Here is a 25,160-nt window from a genome sequence, read left to right on the forward strand (position 1 = left end):
GGGCAAGGACATGTAACAGGAATTGCACCAGCAGAAACTGCAACAAAACCAATGATGTGGGAGAAATTGTAACACCCTCTCTCAGAACACTTCCAGATGACCCCAAAACTGATGGAGAGGTAAATAGACTGAGATAAGTAAGTGGTGGAAATTGATCTGGGTCAGTTGGTGAAGCAGGCTAATTAGAATGAATGCATTTTAATACAGCCAGCTGCCAGGTCAATATCGCAACAGGGGCCAAACATCAAGTTTACAACAAGAAGGACTGTGTTATGAAAGGACAGTAACAAAGACCAGTAAGTTTGCTATCCGAAAGAATCCCATGCTGTCGCAATAGCAAAATTTATGGGTTGTGGCTAAGAAAGAAATCCTAATTTGTAAATGAAGAGACTACTTTCCTCTATTTATAACATCAGGGACTATTAAAGAAAGAATGCCCTATTCCATTCCCAACACTTCCAGGAAGCATGCAGAAAAATTAGAAGGCTGAGAAAAGAGCTACAATAAGTGTCATACTAAATCACTGTCATATGAGGCATAGTCTAATTAGTCCATTCAAGAGAAGATGGTTAGGTTAGGTTAGATTGTTAGAAGATTATTTGCTCACTGTCTGTGATGGCCTATATGGAGAAGAGATTTCTGACAACGTCTTTTTAGTCTAGCCAAATATCTTCCCCCCCACCCCACAAACAAGAAAAGCACAGCACCAACAAGAATGTGTGAGCTCTAGGAATGAGGAGCTATGGGAACAGACTGGGAGGTTGTCATTTTACAATGAAGATAACTATCCAGTAGAATGAAGTTATTTTTAAGATACTAAATAATCAGATCAATATTTTCAGTCATGATCTGATTTTTGAGATACATGCTATTCTAGAACACATGCCATTCTAAAATACGTAATTTATTCCAAGTTCCACAGCCCAAGTTATACAGTGACTTAACTCTGTGATATCTGACCTTTCTGTCCCTAAAATATATTAAAAAAAAAAAATCAGTTAGTATCAATGGGATATGATCTCTTCCAGATCTCTTTGATGCATTTTATGCAAATCATAACAAAAAACCCCCAAACAAAACTAACACAAGGAGTTAGAGATGGACAAATCTGAGGTAGAACAGCAAAAAATTTATATAAAGAATTTAAGAATAGATGGTAGTGACAGCACACATTTTCCCTTTCAAATTGTAATATATACCTATATACCACATTGGACTAGAACTGAAGATACAATTTTAACTAGTTTGAGCAGATAGAAAATTAAAACTTCTTTGAAATATAACACTATATTTGTGTCAGAAGTAACTAGCATTTATTTCCTGTAAGGAAGTCATCTGGAGAACTGCAATGTTTGTACCATTTCTGCAAATCAGTGGAGCGTATTCTTGACACCTCTTCTGGCATTTTGTTTATTAACTGATCACACATAAGTAGACAGATGTATGACTCTTATGTCAAAGCCAGAGTATCCAACCTAGTTTCCAATCATTTAAAATGCTATTTCCAGATACACAGACCATGTCCTTTCAGATTTCACTTTTGTTCAAAATCTAAAGCAGAACAAATCTTCTAATTTGAGATCATGAATGAGGTACCAGTTTTATTACTAACAAGAACTGGTTCAAAAAGTTTTGTATACTTGGCAGAGTATCAGGGGAAAAAAACACCTTCTCTGTTGCTCTGATACCAAACCACCAGTATATCAAAAAAAGCCCTTCAGTTCCAGAGCATAATGCTGTTCGATTCTGTTTCATCACAAAAAGTCTTAAAGCTTAACATACAAATGCAGTGGTGCATAGGGAGGTATCAACATGGTTTGAAAAATTAGTTTAGATGGGGTTAAATTGGGAACTGACACTTGACTAATATTTCATCAGGTCAGTTTCCTGCTCAGAAATAGAATGAGACAAGGAGAATACATGAAATTTGCTTAGAATGATGAATGGGGAAAGCAGGCTTTTTTGTGGTAGATTTTTAAAGAGACAAACACGACAAAAATAAAAACTCGAAGGCAAATAAACCATTTGAAAGAAATCGATGTTTACTCTCTCAAAAGATTTCATCTGCTCTTGGTATTTCCTTGGTATTTGCTCTAACTCAAAGCCTATCATGGTATCAGATTCATCCATGATGTGGGAACTAGCTGCTTTTAAAATGAACACAATTTTTAAAATGTTACTTTAAATTAACACAGACATTCATAAGCCAACACAACAATCCATTTACACTGCAGCATTCCTTTGCACCATGGCTGCAGGTAAGGTCACTGCTGAAAGAAAGCAATATTCCTAATAAAAGCAGGAGGCTGACAGTCTCACCATATTGACAAAATGAGCATTAATTGAAAAGGGAAGGAGCCTAATAACAAAATCCATTTGTCAGCTGTTCTCCAGAGTAGATGACATTTCAAGCAAAGCAGATCAACCTTTTCTTGGTTTGTAAAACCCACTGTTGTGAACAATGCCACATACCATATACAAGTTGTCATGGACCTTCTAGGTAAAGCTTTCAGGCCCAAAAGAACTTATTTCCCATTTTAACTCGGGATGGCACTTAGTTATAATGTTATTTTTCTCCAGCTCTAAATCAACAAAGAAAAGCCTCCTGCTAGAAAATAGCAAACCAATGTTTGGAACAAATACAGTTTTGGCGAGGAATTCCTTCTGAGGGAAATTATAGACCCATGAAGCCAGTTAGACCATCTGTCTAAATCACTTTGGAGTCATTCAGATACACGTAGGAGATTCATTTTGTACAGATCCTGGAGGTGAGGGGAAACTATGGCCTCTACATACCCCAACCCTTTCAGACTCCCATGAAAATGAAATTTAATGAATTTTCAGCCAAATCACTAGGAGCCAAACAGCTTTTTCCCTTAGAGAAACTAATTTTATATCCTGAATAATTGCCTTCACCTTCAACATACAGTAGACTTGAAGCTTCCAAAACATCCTGAACTGCAGAAGTTAGAGAATCTCAGTGTAGTGCTTAACAATTGTTCTGGATTTATTCTGCAATGCTGCTGCAGACTACCACTATGGTTATTCTTAGTGCCAGCTGCTTTTCATCTGTGAGGCTAGAGTTTCAAACAGCTATTGACAACATCATGCAATACTAACATGCTATGCTGAGGAAAACAGTATCATCTCCCACTCATTCTAGCTAGCTCATTCTCTGTTGTGAATAATAATGGAATTGTTTGCCGCAACAAAATTTTAACATCAGATTTCATTAAATATTTCCCAAAAGCACAATGATTCTTTTCAGAGAGGGAAACCCCTTTAAATGTCTCCCATAAAAACAGCCCCCCTCTCCATCAGCACTGCCCCCCAAAATAACATGGAATTATTTGAAATATAATACTTCTTGGAGAAAGAGAGTAATAAAGAACTCCCAGGACATAATCTTACATGCAACACAAGGTAACAACCTGCTACCTTTTATAACCCCTGCTCCTATGTTAAATACTCCCACTGCTTGCACCACTCTCATTCCTACCAGATCCTTCCACTAGCTGGTTTATATCACTAAAATAGCAGAAGGACATCCTCTTATTTTGTGGGGTTGTTTTCTAGATGCTCAGAGTGGGTGCCCCATCAGAGTTGCAAGCTGAACCTGTAACATAAGTAATAGTGCACACATGGAAAAATCTCTCCTCCACTTGTGTCATGCACAGTTAAACTGTCATTTGTTACAGTAGAGAAGATGAAACTGTCAAAACTCCAATGTAAGAATAGTTTGTTTTCCCCCCACATAAATGTATTCCTGCTATAAATTTCAGCTATTGAAGAAGAAGTTTGAAAGATTTAAAGAAATACATTAACATACTTTATGGTATAGCATGGTCTGCATTGTAAGCAGCCAGTTTGACTTGAATTTAAAGAGCAGAGGAGGTAAATGTCAGAACCTGGTCTTCCAAATGAGCCTTTCAGAAGATATGAATGGGCAATAAACTAGAAAAAGCCAAATATTCTCTCCTATTCTAACCAAGAAAACAAGCTCGGCACCAACAACACAGCAAATGCTTTCCTTTGAGAAAATCCTGGCTGAGACCCACGGTAAATTTTCTTTGGCACATAGCTTTTACTGCAGCTTGCTGATTCAACTGTCCTTTTCTTCCACTATCTACCACAGTTGCCAGTGTCTATCCCTAAGGTCCTTGTATACCCACCACTTACACTTTTTTTAAAAACAGTAGTAAAGTTATACAATGACGGCAATCGTATAAGATCAGGAATTCATTTTAAAGGGTTCTTCAGAAGGGTGTACTTGAATCAGTAACTGTAAAGGGGTACCTGAACCATTACTTGCAAATTCCAGACTCTGCACCAAGGCTTTGCTCAGCCTGCTACTGCTTAAAAGTTGTCACAGCTCCTAACAGAAGTCTGTCTGGAAGCTTGTCCTGAAGTGAATGCTTTAAATATAGTCTCTAACTGAGTCCTAATTACTTAAAAATATGAGCAATATGGGAAACTCCACATACACATCTTCAGCAGACACTCAAGACAGAGCTGCATTTAGTTCCTGACTCCGCAGCCTTCCTCAGTGGCAATGGCAAAACAGAAGTTCTCCGTGCTGCAGATTCACAGCCATACAACATGGAGAATAATACTTGATCAGTCTCCACCTTAGCTCCTGCAAGATCCTCAAGAAAAAGCCTCCTCCTTAGTATTTGTAGTAGCAGTTTCTATTACAGTTTCAAAACATTTCAGGACATGGGACAGGAAGGTATGAAGAATTCCTTGAATTACAGTAACAGTCTCATGGTTTATGTTTATGAAAAAGTCAAAGTCACAAAAAGAATGTGCTGCTCACAAAGGCCAAAGCACCTAGCTGCACTTTATCACTTTAGAAAAACATGCCACTCTGCCATGTAGTAGAGGCCAGTGTTGGCATATATTTGTTTCATTTAATCCCAGTGATAATTTCACTGAGATTAGATTAGGCTATTTGTAAATTCAACTTCAAGTTTCATCTGTGAATACAGAAAGCTGTGCTAAGGCCTGCTAAATCTTTTCTGCAAAAAGGTAGATTGAAGAATTTAGGCTAGATGTGATGGTTAAGTTAGCATGTACCTTTAAAGTTATTTAATCTTGCTGAAGAAAGTAAAGCTTTAGGAGTTCTGCTTGCAAAGAAAGTCTTAGAATTATAAACTCAGTGAACAAGGCAGGGCAGTCAATTTAAAACAGTAGCTTGGAAAAGCACATACTTTTCTCTGTTGGTCTCAAACTAACATTATATTAAGATACATCATTACCTTTAACGAAGAACAGGGTTTTTTTTTTGAGAAATGTCTTGCTTTTATTAATTCCACAGCAAGTGACCTGATAAAATCCCAGGCTTTCTTCTGATAGAGCTGAATGTTAGATAAAGTTTCTAGTCAGGTGTCAATTGGAGAGTGAGAGCTCGTAAAATTCAGCGGAAGTTTTAGCAAACATGCTGTGATCATTTGTGAAGTGACTATGCAGTTTGATAGATTGCAATTATTATCAGTTAAATGTTCAATTCTTTCCACAAAGTAATCAGCCAACAAAGATTAGCTCATTATGCAAATGCAGACAGTGAACACTGTGTGCACAGTGGTGTAGCAAAGATGCTCCACTGGCAGCAAGCTACTTAAGGTACAGAGAGAAACCAGAATTTAAAATAGTAAATGTAATAATAAAAAACAATTAGAGGGAGTGTAAACATTAGGTCTGAGACTAAGAAATTAGAAAAGAAATAACTATCAAATTAGTATGCCAGCATGGAGTTGGAAAGCAAGGCCCTTCATAAAGTAATCAGAGCACAACAGAGACCATCTGAATTTAAAATTGCAGTTCCAATGGGTATGAAAGCATCATCCGCTTGCAACAAAAATCAGCCCCAAGGGGTATATGAAATCAACAGAGTTCTCACCCTACTGTAGAATGGTGTCTTCTGTGCAATGCTGTCCTGTGTTTACACAGCTGACAATTTCTTGACAGAATCATTTTGCTAGAACTGCCAGTGTACTGGCCTCAGGCAGCTCTTTTGAAACATCTTACAGTGATGAGTTTTCCATGAACCCATGGCAGGTATTTTAAAAACCCCGCTTGGCTTACCTGAGATCAAGCTCTTCCCACCCTCCCAACCTGGCTGCTCTGGATGTGCTGGCAACCTCATCAGAAGCAAACAAGAAAGTACTCACCTTGTAACACCAGACAAGTCACCCAGCTGTAAACTAACAAGGCACAGCTCAGTCCGGGTTAGGAAGCCTTTTAGAGACATGAATGCACATATGCCCGTGCTATGTCCATACAACTTCCAGGCAAGAGTGATCAGCTTTGAGTTAGCACATAATTGCACATCTCCATGTAAGCCTAGCCAGTTCCAATCTCACTGAGTAACTGCAAGGTCTGAACACCTTCTTAGTACATGTAAGTGCTTAAATAGTTCCAGATTTTTGAATCAAAAAGCAATTAAAAGATATCAACTAGAAGTCCCAGCTCTACACATTTGTTTAAGTAAAGGTATTCCAACAGCACTACAACAGATAACAAATCCTGGAAACTAGCTTAAAGAAACATACTTGTTTGGGGCACTTAATGCTTGGCATCCAATTCTTTGTATAGACATTCAAATTGCTGTATGTACTTAGATGCTTCTAAAGATGTTTTTCACATCTTTATAGGATCTAAGGCTTTAAAACTGGTTTTTGGATGTGCCACTGCCAACTATGGGGGTGTGTCCTAAGAATTTGGTCAGTTTCTTTCAAATATTTTGATCATTCACAGTCAGTCTCAGACATACATCACCGATACATTACTGTACAATATCTAGCTGCAAATAGTTCACTGCTTTTCAATACAATCTTCTTCAGGCTTTATCCACAAGCCACCAATAATCTGTCTCAACTGCTTTTTCCTTTGCAAAAATCAGTAATGGATTTTAATTAGCCACATACAGTAGTAAAGTGTTCATTCAGGAGACTGCTTTCTTTCTGACTATTTTCAGATTGTGACTAACCCCATCTCCCCACTCTGCTTTGCTGTGACTCTGCAAGAGCCATTTATTTCTTTGTGAATAGGGAACAGTGTTAGAGAAAATCTGTTCTGAAATGCAGCAATGCAGCACTCCACCTGGTCTAGAGATGAAAGGTACAAAAGCTCTTAAGCAGCATAGGGCATTCATCAAAGAGAAGGATTTCAGACTGGAAAAAAATTAACCCCATTCACCCACAAAAAAGTAGGGATTAAGCCCATGCCCAATTTGATAGGGAACGTTTTCCTTGCTGTATGTTAGACTGAAAGCAAAACACCAGTCTTAGAACCTGATATAGATGAGATGTTTGCAAATGAGGAATTACAGAGCAATTAATTAAAAATTACTTTGGTTTCTCAAATTTCCCAGTAAACACCAAAAGTTAATTGGAGAGGGAAGGATTGAAAGAAAACAAACAAAAAGCCTTCAAACCACCAAGAATAAATAAAAATGGGGATAGTGATTTTTTTCTCATTCTCTTCTAATATGACTTTTATGTTTGTTCGACACCTCAGTTTAATGCCAATAGGAGAAAGATATTTATATTTTATAATTGTGATTATTTTATAATACAGGCCATTTTCCACAATACCAAAAGAATTAGGAAGAATTAGGACCCAACTACCTATGAATCGTTTCGTTAATCTGCCTTTGATATTGTAAAAATCACTGCTGATCTCTGCTCTAACCCTGTAGAGATTTCAGCCTCTGAAATTTCAGATCGGGAGATCCCCAAACCGAATCCAACCCTTTTAGATTTACTAAAACTCTAAAATTTACACCTGGCTCTTCCATAATTCCTGAATCTCTACCATATAATACCTAACTCTTGGGTGTAATCTCAGCCTGCCTGCCTGTGCACAAAAGAGGTCAGTAAAAGAAATTTATACCACCAGCTACTATCACTACATGTATAGCATTTCTGAAGAAACTCTTAAGGACCTGTTTTTTCACAACCTAAGGCCGTTGATAACACTCCTCCTGTGTTTACTATGATTACTTTTTCAACTTTACCTCTTTTTCCATAGTGCTTGTGCAGGACACCGCTCCTCACTTGTATTGTTTGAGTTTCCCTCAAGCTCGGTTTGCCCGTAAACCAGGGCTGCAGTAGGCTCATGAATACCTGTAGTTTAAAGCAGTAGAGTTTAGTTCATTACAGGCCACAGTTCTCTGCCATAAGCTTTATAAATAATGACCCACCCAAAATTATTTTAGCACTTAGATACTAACACTTATTTGAGTAGCATTTCTACTCTTTCTGCTTAATCTCCGGGAGCCAGGCAGGAGCGTGCAGAGCTGCAGGCTGTGCGAGGCCCCAGTTTGTAAGGGGCTCCATGAAGGCATATGCTGCTTCCAACATGGGTTCAACCCTGCTGAGTTTCCAGCAGATCATGCGAAACATAAAACTCCTCTGTTTTTTTATAAAATGTCTTTCTTTCTGAACCTTTGCCAAAAACTGATCTCGGCGTTCTGCATTCAAAGCTAATATTCTACAAATTGGAAAACAGCAAGGAAGGCACTCCAGCAGCCTGCCGTGAAAACCACACCGAGCACAAAGCAGCGAGAATATCTTGGCCATCCCTTCAGATATCCATATAAACAAATACTGCACTTTCTTTCTGCCTGCTTTTTCCTCCCCTCTTCTACAGCATGTGCTGAAAGTTCTGGTTTTCACTTTTTTTGTTCCTTCCGACATGCCTTTTGTGTGTGTGTACGGGGTGCAGGTGCCCAGGGGCTGGCAGCGGGGGGCTGCAGGGCAGCCTCTGGCAGGGGCGGCCGGGGCTGCCCCGTGCCGGACACAGCCGGTTCCAGCCGGTTCCAGCGGACCCACGGCAGGGCACGGCTGAGCCCCGCAGCCAAGATGGCGGCGCCTCGGGGATTGCGTGCGTGAGGAAGGGCAAAACACTGCCCAGCGCTGAGGGAAAACTCATCACTCATGGCGTGAGGAGGTAGAGGAGGCGGGAGCAAAGGAGTGAAGTTGAGCTGGGAAAGAAGGGGGGCGGGGGGAAGGTGGTTTAGCTTTGTCTTTGTTTTTAACAGGCACTAAATTAAACTCAAGTTTCCTGAAGTCGAGCCTGTTTTACCTATGACAGTAATTGGTGAGTGATCTCCCTGCTTTTATCACCACCCATGAGCTTTTTCATCATATTTTCTCCCCTTGTCCTGTTGAGGAGGGGGAGTGAGGGAGTGGCTGGGTGGCGGTCTGGCAGCTGGCCAAGGTCAACCCACCACAATGTGTTTTTTTTCTGACATACTAATCATCTTTTCCCCACACTTTAGGAGGAAATCAATTACTAACTTTGTCTTTAATTGTTACAGCTTCTTTGCTTTTCTTCCACCCAGGAAAATGAACAACTATTTCTGGTATTTTCCCCATTTTTGTAACACTGGAGTAAATAATGTAAATGTTTTTTAAAAACAGATAACATTTACCTCATTCCCATCCTTTTAGGTGGTTACTTTTCCAGTATACTTTTCCAGTATACTGATGAATGGTGTGATGCAACTTCCATAATTTTTGAGACATCATCAATGGACAAACTATAGCCATGTTCAGCTTATGCCAATTTAAGAATTCAACTGTGGAAAATTCTCATTTATTCTATTCCACTTGAAAGGATAAAACAAGTTGTTATAGGTGATCAGCTGAACAGGTAACTGTCAGGATTTGCCACAGTGGCTATATTAAGAGGACCTTATTTCCAAACCTATAGAGAAAAAAATGTCTATGACAGTGTATACAGACTGAAATTTTGAACCCTGAAGCCCTTCCCAAAGTCCTGTTGCATTCAGATTTAATACCCAGTCCTCAAAGGCATATAACCAAACTAATTGATCAAAACATAATCAACCAAAACTTAACCAAATACCCAGATAGTCTTTAGTGGTAAGATGATACTCCCATGTATATTAATACAGTGGAAGATATCAGACTGATAAATTTTGCATGTTAATTTCTGAAGTATGGTAACAGTGAACCCAGTGATTTGTCTTGGCAGACATGCAAAAACAATCTAAAGACACCTCCACCTATATAATGAGTTACAGTCAATTTTCACAGGCTGATAGACAACTTTATTCATGATTAAGCTACCTGAACCCTGCATACAGTGCTTGGCAAAAGATTTAACAGAAATTTGCTGGTTTGCCTTACCATTTTTCACAATATACATTTTATTCCAGCAGGAGATTCCTGTTTTCAGCACTATTCAGGATACACACCTTGGCCTCACTACTGCCTTCAATCAGCACAGGTAAGCCAAACAATATGTTTTTTGTTATGCTCTAAAACCAGTTTCTCTCCAGGTTGCATCCAGACTGATCAATAAGTAGTCATCCATGTTTATAGTCTGAGGGCCTCTCTGTGCTCCTGTGCCTATACTTTCAAGGCTTTTGTTATCATTCCAGGATTGCCATTTGACATCTGTAACAATTCTAAATTATGTATACTCTGCGGTGGTTTCTGACAACTTTAGCACACCTTATTGATGACTGGTACACATACTTGTTACAGGGCAGCTGAAAATTTGTTCTGTATAGCAATGATTCATTAAAATAATCTATATACATAATATTTCCTCAACTGCTCAGTATAAATATCTATGTCAACTTTATTAGTATGTGTTCGAATTTGGTTCTTTTTGGGTTATAACATTCCTCTCTTCCCGAAATGCCTATCCATACATGTGTACTACACTGTTTGGACAAGTAAAACTAGGTTTCAGACTTTTGGTTAACAATGTCTGTTGCTACATCAGCAGAATACACTTAAGTGTACTTCTGCCTCCAGCCCAAGCCCTCTCCTTCTTGCCATGCATGGCTGTAAACAGGAACTTACAGGGTTTCTTCACACCTTCTGGAGGTTGCTTTCCTTTATGCATTTTTTAAAACAGATTAATAGTTCACTATAACATCTATCAGTACTAAGCATGTATTTATTGTTATTTATATTGTCATGGAAGAATGTAGATTCCCAAAGCTAAAAACTTTCCCAGCCCATGAGCAGTTAATGACATTCAGCAACATGTGATTTCCCTGACCAAAAAGTGCCTGGAAAGCAGATGTGCCATTGGTATTTTTCTTTTACAGTACACCCAGCAAGCAACAAAGTTTAATCTTAACCAAACAGGTATTTCAGAGGTGGGTGCACGCTGTCACAGGTTGGTTGGCACTAATATCTGGTCTAGAAAAAACACAAGTATCTTACAAGCAGTATCTTGTTGGATATCAATTCTTCTGTTTGAAAGGCATCTTATTGGTACAAACTCTTCTGTCTTAAGCAAAGCAATACTGGGTATACCACAACAGACCTTAATGCTGTCTACAAACGCAGCCCCAGGGGAGTCATTACCACCATCCGTTGCCATAGCCCAGTGATTACAGTTCAGAAGGATTCTTTCCCTGTTGATGCCTCACATCAGGTATTGAAAAAACACCGAGTAGCAGCAAATTGCGCTATACGCCAGCAAGGGGGGGACTTTAATGAGAACAGAAACTCCTTTGCATTAGCCATATTTCTAGCAATTTTTTCTCTTTTCCCACGGATATCAGAGCAGTGGAAAAACTTCCCCAGTTATATTCTTGAATAGAAACAGATAGGCTCTTCTGTTAGACCCCATAAGGAGTCTACCATCATACATTAAGCACTCTATACTTTCTTCCCCCTTAGAAAAAGAAAATTCAGAAGAAGGTTTCAATTCTTCCCTTTTTTCTTCTGCTTTTCCTTCCCCACTGTTGCCACACAAACAGCAAATGAGGGTGAATATACCTCCTCTGGAGCAGATCCTATCCAAGGTCGTTACCTTACCACTATTGTTATCTAAGCCATGACTGCAGGTTACAGGCAAATGAATAGGCACTAGTGAGATGCTGAGGTATATCAGCCAGCCAGCCATGCTTTCAGTATCTACTGCCAGAACTGAACTTTCAGCCATTTAGAGTTCATTCTGAGTTCATACTCACCTCTGATAAAGTCAGGGTAGTTTTCCCATCAACTTCAATAGCATCGATAATTCACTTTTTGTTTTTCCACCTTTATTTCTACGTAAAAGGTAAGATTTAGTGGCATATCATTCACATGCTCAGGAATAAAGTGGAAAGAATAAAGATGCTTTTGGTTTCCCTTTGTCAACTCGGGGTGGTTCTTTTTTTTTTTTTAATACTGCTGGCAGTACTTGCTATAGGGAAAGCATTTGAGAAAAATAACAAAAAGGAATAATCGTCTTACTGTTATCACTATCCTATTTTAGCAGCCTGCTAAGAGTTATACGTGTAAAAAGATTACAGAAAACATTTCAAAGCTCTAACATTACATTTTGCTTCAAACTATCCAAGCAACCTTCACTAATTGCATTGATTGTTACAAAAAATGCAATCCCTAAATTAGTAATGGATCATTATCAAGATTTTTTAACCTTTCCAAGAAAAGCAAAGCACTTGTTCCAATAAATTTAATTAAAGGTGCATTAAGCCTGAATCATCAGGAAGAAATACTTCGGTTATTAACATTCCAGTTCCAATTTAATGCTAGTGGCTTTAGCAATAGGTCAGTAATAAACCCAAATTTTTCATTACAAAATAATAAAAAAGAGCCACTCATTCAATCCTTCCTTATTTAGCACAAATTTCTTTTGCTTTATTTGAATGTCGCTGTTTGTTCTCTCTGCCTTGCAATGCTGCCTGCAGTGATTAGCTCTAATTCAGTCCTAAGCTCTGAGTCAGACGTTAGCATGCCATACCTGCAACCAGACCAAGGTCAGTTCTGCCAAGGGTTGGATTTTTGAAGGTCCCAGATGGTTAGTTCATCCCAGGCTTTTTAATGTCATCCTACCTGTGTTTACTACACACCATGATGTGGAATAAAATGGTCTACTCTTCTGTGAGGATGCCTGGTAATCTAATAGCACCAGTGAGAAAGAAGAGGGACTTCATGAGCTATAAATCAATGTTGGATGTGCAGCATGTCAGGGAAAATTCACATTTGGTTCCTGTTGATTACAAGAATTGATCATTCTTCAACTGAGAGAGAGTGACTTGGTGCCTTAGCCTCTTTGAGGTACTTAGGATGATTCTCTGTGCTCTCAGAAATATCTGAAACATAATCCCTTTTAAGAAAGTAACAGTCATCATCAGAAGCTCAGTCTTTGACACAGGAGTAAAATAAAATACGTCCATTTTGCCTGACATTGTAGTTTTGAATAATAGTTTTTTTAGTGCATGAGTGATAGGCAATGAGACTTTTCTTACAGAATGTCACTGCTGATTAATTGATTTGGTATTGCAAAACTAACACGGACAGCTAAAAAGGCAGATGAGGAAAATAAGGAACTGTTCGTATTGCTTTCCTGGTCCATGTAAGAAACGATGCCACTCTCCAGGGAGCTTTCATATGAAAGTTGTCTATTATTTGCTGTGAACATAACTGAATATCATTAGATCAACCCTCCTTATCCTCACTCAGAATCAAACTGGTCTTTACCAAATATATAGAGAGATTATATCTCTGTAAATAAAAGTTATAATTCTGAACATCATCAGTGCATGCAGAAACCTTTACAATACATGGATAAAAGTCTCAAAAACTTAAAAATTTTCCCTCCTCCTCAATTCTAACAGAAGTTAAAAGTGAAAATTTCTATACCTTTTTAGCGTCTTAGGAAGAATAAAAAATCACGCCTTTTCCATTTTTGTTAAGTAAGTTCTGACTTATTGTTGTAATAACAGTGAAGCTAAATTATGGCTCCATGTTTATCTCATTATAAGAGCTGATTCTATGCAAAACTAAAAAGACTCCCAGACATTTAAAAAACTTTATGAATCACCATTTCAGGATCCAAATTTCATAGCTGAGACCTTTCCTGACTTTTGCATGTGAGCAATGCTCACCTCAATCTACATCACCTATGCACCTATGATATTCCACAGTAGCACAGCATTATGAGGTGACTGTGGGTTTCAAATGTTAGACTGTTGTGCTCTTAAAAGCTAGTCAGAGGTAAAACCAGACATAATGAAATAGGATCCTGGCCTATGCTTCTCCTTCCAAGAAACTGTGCAGATTTCTACATGCCTCACATAATTCCGTAACTTTCATGGTTTTCAACTAAACTACAGAAAACTGTTTCTCTTTCACATTTTGTTATTTATTTCTGCATGCATCACAACTGACAGTGTTGATCCCCTCACTATTCATTCAGCAGAGACTAGAGAGTAAGACATTTATAAGGTCAACTCAGAAAGACCTTTGCTGGGAAAATATTTCCTTTCATTCTTTTCTTTAACTTCAGTAAAATCATGAGCAACCCTCAAAACAGAGCCTATTGGGTATCCTGGAACCCATTTAAAAGCCTTCCCTGAGGCTGTTTAAGTTGTTGCTTCCTGCTCTAGGCATTACAGTATGCTCACACCTTCAACAACTCCTGTTAGCAAATATCGCTGTAATAAAACTTCTCCCACTTCCTCAGGTATAAAAAAAAAAAAAAAAAGAAGAAAAGAAACTTTTGGTTCAGCCGTCTCCAAGTATCACAACTTTTTATAAAGCACAAAGCACAGATACGAAGTTCTATTTCAATACAGCCTTTTGGGACAACGTAATTTCTATTCTACAGCAGCAGACAAGAAATGTTTTGCCTATCCTGTCTCCTGAACGTGGTGGTTATACTACATCTTCTAAACCTGTTACCAGCTCGTACTGAATACCGATGCCCTTCTGTTCAGGCTAGCATACTTTGATGAGGAAATCACCCTTTCCTGACTTTAATTCAGCTCATTGCCATTTTCTAGTGCATTGAGCTCCCACAGTCCTCACAGGGCTAAGTTCATGGGCAGAATACGGGCAGCGGGTAGAGCTAAGTGCAATTCCTCCCCACAGTTTCCTCACCCACTGCAGTACATGCAGGCTGGACGCATTACAGACTCGTATAGATGCCACCTTTGTGTGGCAAAGATCTTCCCCAAAAGAAGGAATATATGGTACTGCACTGCAATGAATTCCTATTTTGTCTGCTATTATGGCCAGATATCTCAACTCTTACAAACCATTATAGCTTTGTCTCCCCATCTCCTCCTCCCTCCAAAATCAATCCTACAATGATTTACAGTTACGGAGGATATTGTCTCTTTTCTATAACTCCATTTTTCCTTCAAGAAGAGATGAGAAAACTCACGGCAAGATGGATGGAACATTACATCTGAACAGAGACAATGCTCTGTTGACGTAAAGTGGTCAGTGTTTCATCAAAATTTCTGGCAACTACAAAAATTAACCCATACGAGGGTCTGCTCCCAGGACTGCAGCGAGGATTAAACTTGAACACTGGTTTTAGCAATAAGCAATGTGAACATATATAAGCAAGTAAAAGCCTTGGTATTCTAATAAAAGATGTGAAGCCTTAGGTAAAAAACAAAGCAAGCCAAAAATTCCATCTGCCTTCCTCTGAAACGTATATAGTGCAGACAGTCTTTGGCTATCACAATGATAGTGTGGAGTAAAGGCAGAAGTGCTAAACAAAAGCTGAAATAGGGTACAATTTGAAAAACACTCAGAACAGGATTTTTAAAAGCCCATTAAGAAGAATAGACTATTCAAGAAATCTTAAAGTGCTGTTCTGCACCTTTGCAAAAGTTCAGACTTCACATTTCAGTCCCAGAAATGAGTAGCAAAAAGAGCAAAGGGCTTATCTTTTCTGTTCTTAGCCTCACTACAAGCTTTATTAGTGAAAGCCTAGTCTCCATTCTAGAATCACGAATTCAGCTGAAAAGATGTAGTGCATTTGGCCTCTAGTTCCCTTACACTCAATAAATACAGGAGACTTTAACTGCTATGAAAATTGTTTCAGGCCACATCTAGAAAGCACAGCCCATGTGGCAAATGATATTTCATTATAAAAGCAAGTGATTTCCTCCTGGTTTTAGGGGAAGAGATGTCATAACTTTAGACTTATGTGGCATTTCTGATTTAGCTAACGAGGGCACTATAAACCCAAATGATGCTAGCATTGTAAAGAAGTGAAGCTGTCTTACTCATTGCTTCTGGTTTCCTTCAGAACTGATATTCAGCCTCTGGATGTGTAATGCATAGATCTGCAAGAAATTAATCTTACTAGGGTGAGTGAAGACGGCACAGACTGTTTTGTTCTTACCGCTTCAAAAATTATTCTTCCCTGCTGGGCTTTCTGTCAGAACCAAAGTGAGTAGCTTTCTTCTATTTGAAGTGCAGTTAAAATATTTTCATCTTGGAATGAAAGGAAAACTGGCCAAATCTCATCAATCAGGAGCTAAATTAAATGATGATAGAGACCATGTCTTTTAGCTGTTACTTAATCTGTGAACTGCCAGGCCCCCACTGACTCCATTGATGGACAGACACATACTGGCTGTGTATAGAAATGTGGCAATGTCCTTGCTAAGATGAAACCCTAGATACTGGGTATGACACAAACCCACTTCAACAGAAAACTTTCTGTCTGCAGTCACCTGGTGTCCGTTGTTATTGTAGCAGTTGAGTAATAAATACACCAATCAAAGGATATGGTCTTGTCCTGTTTAGTCACTGACAGACAGGTATCTGTATCTCTATGGACAACATGTTGCACAAGAGGACAAAAGCTCCTGTGTTAGCATTGCTTGTCAGTCCATATGCTCTGCATAGTGATTACACAGTCCCACCATCTACAATGTTCTCATTCTATTCCATGGTGATGGCAAAGAGCTGGACTATGATACATTTACTTTCACATCTGGCCAACAGCAGTTAATATGCACAGTAACAAAAGATCTGCTTATTGCTACCCAAGATCAAAGTAGTAGACGAGACGTCAAATACTGTAACTGCAAACACTGGTTCTGAACATTCAGCCAACTGTTTACTTGTCTCTTTACTGCTCTGTGGGGGTCTTTCCTCATCTCTGCCTGTCGTGGTTTAGCCCCTGCCAGCAACTAAGCACCACGCAGCCGCTCGCTCACTCCCCCTGCCCCGATGGGATGGGAGAGATAATCAGAGGAGAAAGAGTGAGAAACACTCCTGGGTTGAGATAAGAACAGTTTAATAATTGAAATAAAGTAAAATAGTAATGATAATAATAACAAAATAATAATAATAATAATAATAATAATAATAATAATAATATACAAAGCAAGTGATGCACAATGCAATTGCTCACCACTCGCCGACCGATACCCAGACAGTTCCCGAGCAGTGATCACTGCTCCCCGGCCAACCCCCCCAGTTTCTATACTGAGCATGATGTCACATGGTATGGAATAGCCCTTTGGTCAGTTTGGATCAGCTATTCTGGTGGTGCCCCCTCCCAGTTTCTTGTATACCTGGCAGAGCATGGGAAGCTGAAAAGTCCTTGACTAGCATAAGCAGTACTTAGCAACAACTAAAACATCAGTGTGTTATCAACATTCTTCTCCTACTAAATCCAAAACACAGCACTATGCCTGCTGCTAGGAAGAAAATTAACTCTATCCCAGCCGAAACCAGGACACTGCCCCCAGAAACAAACTGCTGCATAGTCAAAGAGCCATGCAACTTGATCCCCAATCCATCCCAAATCCATCTAGTGATACCCAGAATACAGTCCTACCTTCAAAAGTGCTAATGAGGTGGATGGATGATTTTGAGGGAATTAGGATGCAAGTGTTCAACTGGGAGCATTCTTAACAGGACAACATAAATGCTCTGAAAAAACCTAGCTGTAGGTAAATTGAGGATTAAAAGGAAAAGCTGCTTTCCTTGGAAATATAGATTAAAGCACTAATAAGAAAACTGCTTTTACAGAAAAGTCACAAATCTTCAGGACTAACGAATCATTTACCATCAAGTACTGACTTCCTCCATAACACAGGCCACACACCTCACCCAACCCATAACTTCTGTTTGATCTATATCTAAATCTTGATGTAAGGCTCAAGTATTAAATGATTCTCATGCTGCTTGATGGCCGTATTTAATTGCCATCCTTAAGAAAAGTGAAAAGTAGCAGTATATTCCTTGTTATGGAAACATATCTGGTTGTACTCAGCCTTTCTTTAGTGGTTTGCATTTTTCTGCTACTTTAATAAGCTCTTCACTTTCAGAAATCCGTGTAGCTAGGTACCTCTGTACTGTAATCATTTCACCTTTAAAGCTGCTTTAAATTAAACGCTAAGTTGACTGGGTTTCTTAGATCTCTCACTGAAGTGGAGTCTTCCGTGGTTTTTTGTTGTCGCTGGGTTTTTTCTTTTCTTCTTTTTTTTTTTTTATTTTTTCCTTCTCCAAGACCTAAAATTGCCTGATTTCTTTATTAAACTTCTTCCAAGTGTTCAGCGTGCTCAGTTTTGGACATCTTTCTGTCTTCATTGATAAATTCCTGCTCTTGCACCCACAGACCATGCCTGTTCTAGCACAGGAGGGAACCACTAGTTCACAGTGAATTGGTAACCTACCACCACTCATTCTCATCCCCAGATGCCTTTTCCAGGTGTAACCTGTTTTTTTAAATTTATTTATAGATACATGAACTTGCAGGAGGAGAGCTTCAACATACAACTGTTAAATGTAATAGCATAAAATGGAAGTCATTCCTCAAACTGCAACCCTTTTTTTAACCCAAACACTAACAGAAATTCTCCATGAGATGAGCACTCATTTTATATATATCCTATTCTTATTCCAACTCATGTATCAGAAAGGTTGGACTACACTCCTAAGTTTGTTCTTTCTTTCTTCCATTCTTTTGTTATTGTCTTTCTTTCATGAAAAGAAAACTGTCTTATATGAATGATCACTGGTTTTAATTAGTCATAGGATTCCTGCTTTGCCAAATGTTTTGTTTGGTTGCTCTAAAGGGCAGAAATATCATCTTCCTCTTTTCATCCTTCACAGTGAAGCAAAATGCCCCATTTAATACATATTTTTCAAAATTTTATCTACCACTTATTAGAAGACAAAACTTCCCACTGATCTAGCTGTCTCCATGCCCCTGGGGGGCAATTATGTGAGAATAGGTACAACAGATGAAGAGGAAAGAATACATTCAGCAATCTTGTATCATGGTGACTCTGAAGTGACTCCATATATGACCTGACAGAAGTTACTTAAAACACATTGTATCCTGCTTCTCTTAACCATGACAGAAGGCTAGTACTTTTCTGTCTTGTAAGAGAGTTATAAGACTAAATTAATGCAAAGTCCTTTCAGATAAGTGCAAAGGTATTATTTCCAGAAAAAAATGAGGTATTAGAAAGCTTTGAGCAAAAAAATTGAACCATTCTTGTTATCTGACATTTCAGGCAACAGCATTTTTTTTGTATTTTGGGTTTGTTTTTTAAATAATAAATATTTCCCAGCAGCTTACCAGAAAGAGGCATTTTATAGAATCATAGAATCATAGAATCGTCTAGGTTGGAAAAGACCTTTAAGATCATCCAGTCCAACCATTAACCTACACTACCAAGCCCACCTAAACCAATCAAGGGTAGACTAGACTAAACCATATCCCGAAGTGCCACATCTACCTGTTTTTTGAACACTTCCAGGGATGGTGACTCCACCACCTCTCTGGGCAGCCTGTTCCAATGCTTGACTACCCTTTCTGTAAAGAAATTTTTCCTAATATCCAGCCTAAACCTCCCCTGGCGCAGCTTGAGCCCATTTCCTCTCGTCCTATTGCTAGCTACATGGGAGAAGAGACCAACACCCACCTTACTGCTACCTCCTTTCAGGTAGTTGTAGAGAGCGATAAAGTCTCCCCTCAGCCTCCTCTTCTCCAGGCTAAGCAACCTCAGTTCCCTCAGCCGCTCCTCATAAGACTTGTTCTCCAGACCCTTCACCAGCCTTGTTGCCCTTCTCTGAACACGCTCCAGCACCTCAATGTCTTTCTTGTATTGAGGGGCCCAAAACTGGACACAGTATTCCAGGTGCGGCCTCACCAGCGCCGAGTAAAGGAGGACAATCACCTCCCTGCTCCTGCTGGCCACACTATTCCTGATACAAGCCAGGATGCTGTTGGCCTTCTTGGCCACCTGGGCACACTGCTGGCTTATGTTCAGCCGGCTGTCTACCAACACCCCCAGATCCTTTTCGGCCAGGCAGCTTTCCAGCCACTCCTCCCCAAGCCTGTAGCGTTGCATGGGGTTGTTGTGACCGAAGTGCAGGACCCGGCACTTGGCCTTGTTGAACCTCATACAGTTGGCCACGGCCCATCGATCCAGCCTGTCCAGGTCCCTCTGCAGGGCCATCCTACCCTCCAGCAGATCGACACTCCCACCCAATTTGGTGTCGTCTGCAAACTTACTGAGGGCACCCTCGATCCCCTCATCCAGATCATTGATAAAGATACTGAACAAGACTGGCCCTAAAACAGAGCCCTGGGGAACACCGCTCGTGACCAGCTGCCAACTGGACTTAACACCATTTACCACAACTCTGTGGGCTCGGCCACCCAACCAGTTCTTTACCCAGCGAAGAGTATGCCTGTCCAAGCCGTGAGCTGCCAGCTTCCCGAGGAGGATATTATGGGAGACGGTGTCAAAAGCTTTGCTAAAGTCCAGGTAGATGACATCCACAGCCTTTCCATCATCTATCAGGCGGGTCACCAGGTCATAGAAGGAGATCAGGTTGGTCAAGCAGGACCTGCCTTTCATGAACCCATGCTGGCTGGGTCTGATCTCCTGGTTGACCTGTGCTTGCCTGTTGAGTTCACTCAAGATGAACCTCTCCATAATCTTCCCCGGCACCGAGGTCAGGCTGACAGGCCTGTAGTTCCCCGGGTCCTCCTTCCAGCCCTTCTTGTAGATGGGCGTCACATTGGCAGGCCTCCAGTCATCAGGGACCTCCCCTGTTAACCAGGACTGCTGATAGATGATGGAAAGTGGCTTGGTGAGCTCCTCTGCCAGCTCCCTCAGTACTCTCGGGTGGATCCCATCTGGCCCCATAGACTTGTGAGCGTCCAGGTGGCGTAGCAGGTCATTAACTGCTTCCTCTTTAACTGTAGTACAGTTAAAGACTTTTCTTCTTACAAAACTTGCTGCAAGAAACATTCCTCCCTAACATTTTTGTCTATTAAACAACATATAGGAATTCTCCCTAGAACATTTCTTGCACCAAAGAAAGAGGATTGATAGCTAATATTTAACTTCTCTCTTAGACATCAGCTGAGACCCTCCCCTCCATTTGCAAGAGGAGGAGAACAGATAGACAGATAGTTGGACTGAAGAAATAAGAGGCAAGCAGAAGAGTATTTTATAATCTTTACTTATTACAGGCCCAGTACTGCCAAAGTTATCTTCCACTGTAAGAGGTAAGTTCAAGTCTCTTGACAAAACATACTACCTGCATTCAAATGAAATGTAAATGACTGTTCTGATTCATTCTGCATCCTTGCACAGTTATTGAGCAAGGCCTAGAAGTCCAGAAAGAGCAGATAAAAGGAAAGTCACAGTCTAAATACAACCTTTATTTTGTATTTAAATGGTTTCTCTCATAGATTACAGGTACCCTTTCTAAGGAGCATCACTTCCAACCTACAAAGCTGAATTAGATCAGAGATTCTTTGAAAGGTCATCAAGGTTTCTGCAGGACCCAATCAGACTATTTCACATCATTGTTACATGAATTCACTCTGTCATGTTTTCTGAGTACCACTTTTCATTAATTCTCATTTCCTTCAACCACAAGATCCCTTATAAAATCTTCTTCCTAAAACTCAGTACTCTAGAACTTTAGTACGTATGAATCATTTATACAGCTCTTGCCTTATTTTATAGGCTGAATCATGTCATTTAGATGAACGTTTGGGTACTAAAAGAAAAATCTCTTTTTTGTATTTGCAACCCAAGAAAGCCCACAACATTCCTATTCAGCCAATCTCTGTGGACGCAAGAACAGTTTTGAAGTTCTTCTACACCATTTTCACTTGTTTAATCAAAATATGTAGAGGGGAAAAAATTAACGAAAACCTCTTCAGAAAAAAAACCACAAAACATGTCATAAATATTTCACCTAGAATATTAGTGACTTCTGAAAAGCAAGTTTGTCATCCTTACCGATCCTTAAAAACTTGAGATATTTAAGAATGTAGATTTTTTTCCCTAGGAGATCTATTCTCTGTAACCTATTGAAATGCATGGTTTCTCAGCATTTTCTCAGAATTTTCTTTCATATCATTCTATACCCTCAGACTTTGCTGGTTAGGGTGTAAATCTTCAGGGATGAGGATGGAGTAGTTCCATACATCAGTTCGAATCTGCATAGATTCTTAAACCTGTACGGAAGCTACATCTCCTCCACGGACCTGTAGAAATACAGTTCACTGTAGCATCCAAGGATTTTTCGCAGTCCCTGAATTTATAGACCATCAGTTGCATAAACAGTGTCCACTCTTTCATCCACTTTCCAGAGGAATCCCTGCACGTTGTTTTATTTTAGTGGGGCCTCTATTTGGTTTTTCCTTAGTGAGTGGTGCTGAACACTATCCCTGCTCATGACCAGTTCAGAATTTTCCTGCTCTGCATTGCTCCAGCAGCCAGTGAGCTGTGTCTTCCACATGGCCAAGCTCTACTCTCCTGTAGAAGCCTCTGTTTTGCTTGAGCCAACTTTTAGGACAAGGTTTCCAACTTGAAACTCCAGGTGTCAAGGAGTGGCTTTGAAAGCACAGTCTGGACGATGCTGAATCCCTGACTTTGTCTTGACATTCTGTGGGAAGCCAGTATGCACATAAAAAAGCTGATCTGATGTGCACTTTAAGGGCTAACTCCTTAACAGATATAAAAGCTATTACCTCAGTCTGTATTATTCTTAGTGGGAGGAGGAGGGGTCCACTGCAGGAGACTAGAGACAGAAAACAATGAATGCTATTTTATAACATTACTACAGTTCAGCAAAGCCACAAATGTGTCTACTACCAGATTCAATTACTGTAATTGTCCTGTAACATCCCATACTGGAAAAACTAGACATGCTGTCTCTCCTGTTCAGATGAGGTAGAGAAGAGAGATAGGCTACTGTCATTGTGCCTGTTGTCTACCCAGCCTTTTCGTAAGTAATTTATCAAGAGGGTTTTATGTATCCCAGGGTAAGGGCCAAGCACTATGAATGTCAGGATCTACTGACAAGGTGGATAATGCAATAGTTTTTACTGGGCCAACAAATAAAATATTATGCACTAGCTTTCAGGCCAAAAAGGCTCTGTCTTTTGGACGTTGTCAGAATTTCCAGAGTGTAGCATTTAAATGAGGCAGCTGATTTAAAGCATTTCAGCTGTCCAACTTAAATCACATCTTAGGGCTAAATCAAAAAGAAAAGCCTTCTGGGAGGAAAAGACAGGCAAGATGTCCATAAGCCCTATTTACTCTGTTTTAGAGAACCTGTCCTGGTATGTCTAACTATAAAATTATTCTATGCTTTTCTTCAAAGGTATTTGAAGAACAATATAGGTTCTGTAAAAAATTGTCAAAATAAGAATCAGGATTAATTTGCAAGTGGGTCAGGAAACCTTAAAAAGAAGCAGAATTTTCTTAGAATACTGTCTGATGAAACTGATGAACATGTTCATCATCTCAACATACGATGATGAACATTGAGAGAAACAAAGTAGAGACTAGGAGCACTAGAGCTCTTTAATTTAATAGAAACTAGGCTATTCCAGAGGAAAACCACAAAATTCCAGCAGAAAAAAAAGCCAAAAATTCCTTCAGTTCAACTGCCCTGATCTAAGGAATCAGTTATCCAAGTAACATGACAACTTCCTGTATGGTTGACTACCTTTTTTGGTGAAGGCAGGTGAAAGACCAAATCACATCTTCCATAAAGGTTCAAGGATGCGAAATGCAAGAGTAAAATTTTAAAATTTCCAAAATGGTTCTAAAGGCATCTCGCTTGCTGCCTTTGATTTAAACTTCGAAAACTATAACCATCACAAGTGTAGATGAAGTTTTTACTTGTCTTATTCAGAAGAGTAATACAAGTAATACAAGAGGGACCTGGACAGGCTGGATCGATGGGCCGAGGCCAACTGTATGAAGTTTAACAGGGCCAAGTGCCGGGTCCTGCACTTCGGTCACAACAACCCCATGCAACGCTACAGGCTTGGGGAAGAGCGGCTGGAAAGCTGCCTGGCCGAAAAGGACCTGGGGGTGTTGGTAGATAGCCGGCTGAACATGAGCCAGCAGTGTGCCCAGGTGGCCAAGAAGGCCAACAGCATCCTGGCTTGTATCAGGAATAGTGTGGCCAGCAGGAGCAGGGAGGTGATTGTCCTCCTTTACTCGGCGCTGGTGAGGCCGCACCTGGAATACTGTGTCCAGTTTTGGGCCCCTCACTACAAGAAAGACATTGAGGTGCTGGAGCGTGTTGAGAGAAGGGCAACAAGGCTGGTGAAGGGTCTGGAGAACAAGTCTTATGAGGAGCGGCTGGGGGAACTGAGGTTGTTTAGTCTGGAGAAGAGGAGGCTGAGGGGTGACCTTCTCGCTCTCTACAACTACCTGAAAGGAGGTTGTAGTGAGGTGGGTGTTGGTCTCTTCTCCCATGTAGTTAGCAATAGGACAAGAGGAAATGGGCTCAAGCTGTGCCAGGGGAGGTTTAGATTGGATATTAGGACAAATTTCTTTACAGAAAGGGTAGTCAAGCATTGGAACAGGCTGCCCAGAGAGGTGGTGGAGTCACCATCCCTGGAAGCATTCAAAAAACGGGTGGATGTGGCTCTTTGGGACATGGTTTAGTCTAGTCTACCCTTGATTGGTTTAGTGTGGACTTGGTAATGTTAGGTTAATGGTTGGACTGGATGATCTTAAAGGTCTTTTCCAAACTAAACGATTCTATGATTCTATGAAAACATTAAACTACCTCCTGAAACGGTATGAGAGAACTGCAGAACCTGAGAACAGAGGCGTTCTCAGCTGTAAGCCTCTGGCAAGGAGCAGAGCCAGGGAAAGAAGTCTACACAAAAGCTGACAAGGGTGCCTCTGTAACCTCTCAGCAAAGAAGCTGTAGCAGGCCGGGGAAACTAGTGCAAGGGCACACATTGCTCCTTTGTCTGAAGTTACTCAGCTTGCGAAAAAACAAATTACCTTAGAAAAGGATTTTAGACCTTCAGCTAGCAAGATGTCTCAGGCCTCTTTTCCAGCTATTTTCTTTCATTGGGGCATCTTTGGGGACTTCAGGCACCATTTAGTTATT

The sequence above is a fragment of the Pelecanus crispus genome, chromosome 3 (assembly GCF_030463565.1).
Source record: "Pelecanus crispus isolate bPelCri1 chromosome 3, bPelCri1.pri, whole genome shotgun sequence".
In the NCBI taxonomy this organism is placed as follows: domain Eukaryota; kingdom Metazoa; phylum Chordata; class Aves; order Pelecaniformes; family Pelecanidae; genus Pelecanus; species Pelecanus crispus.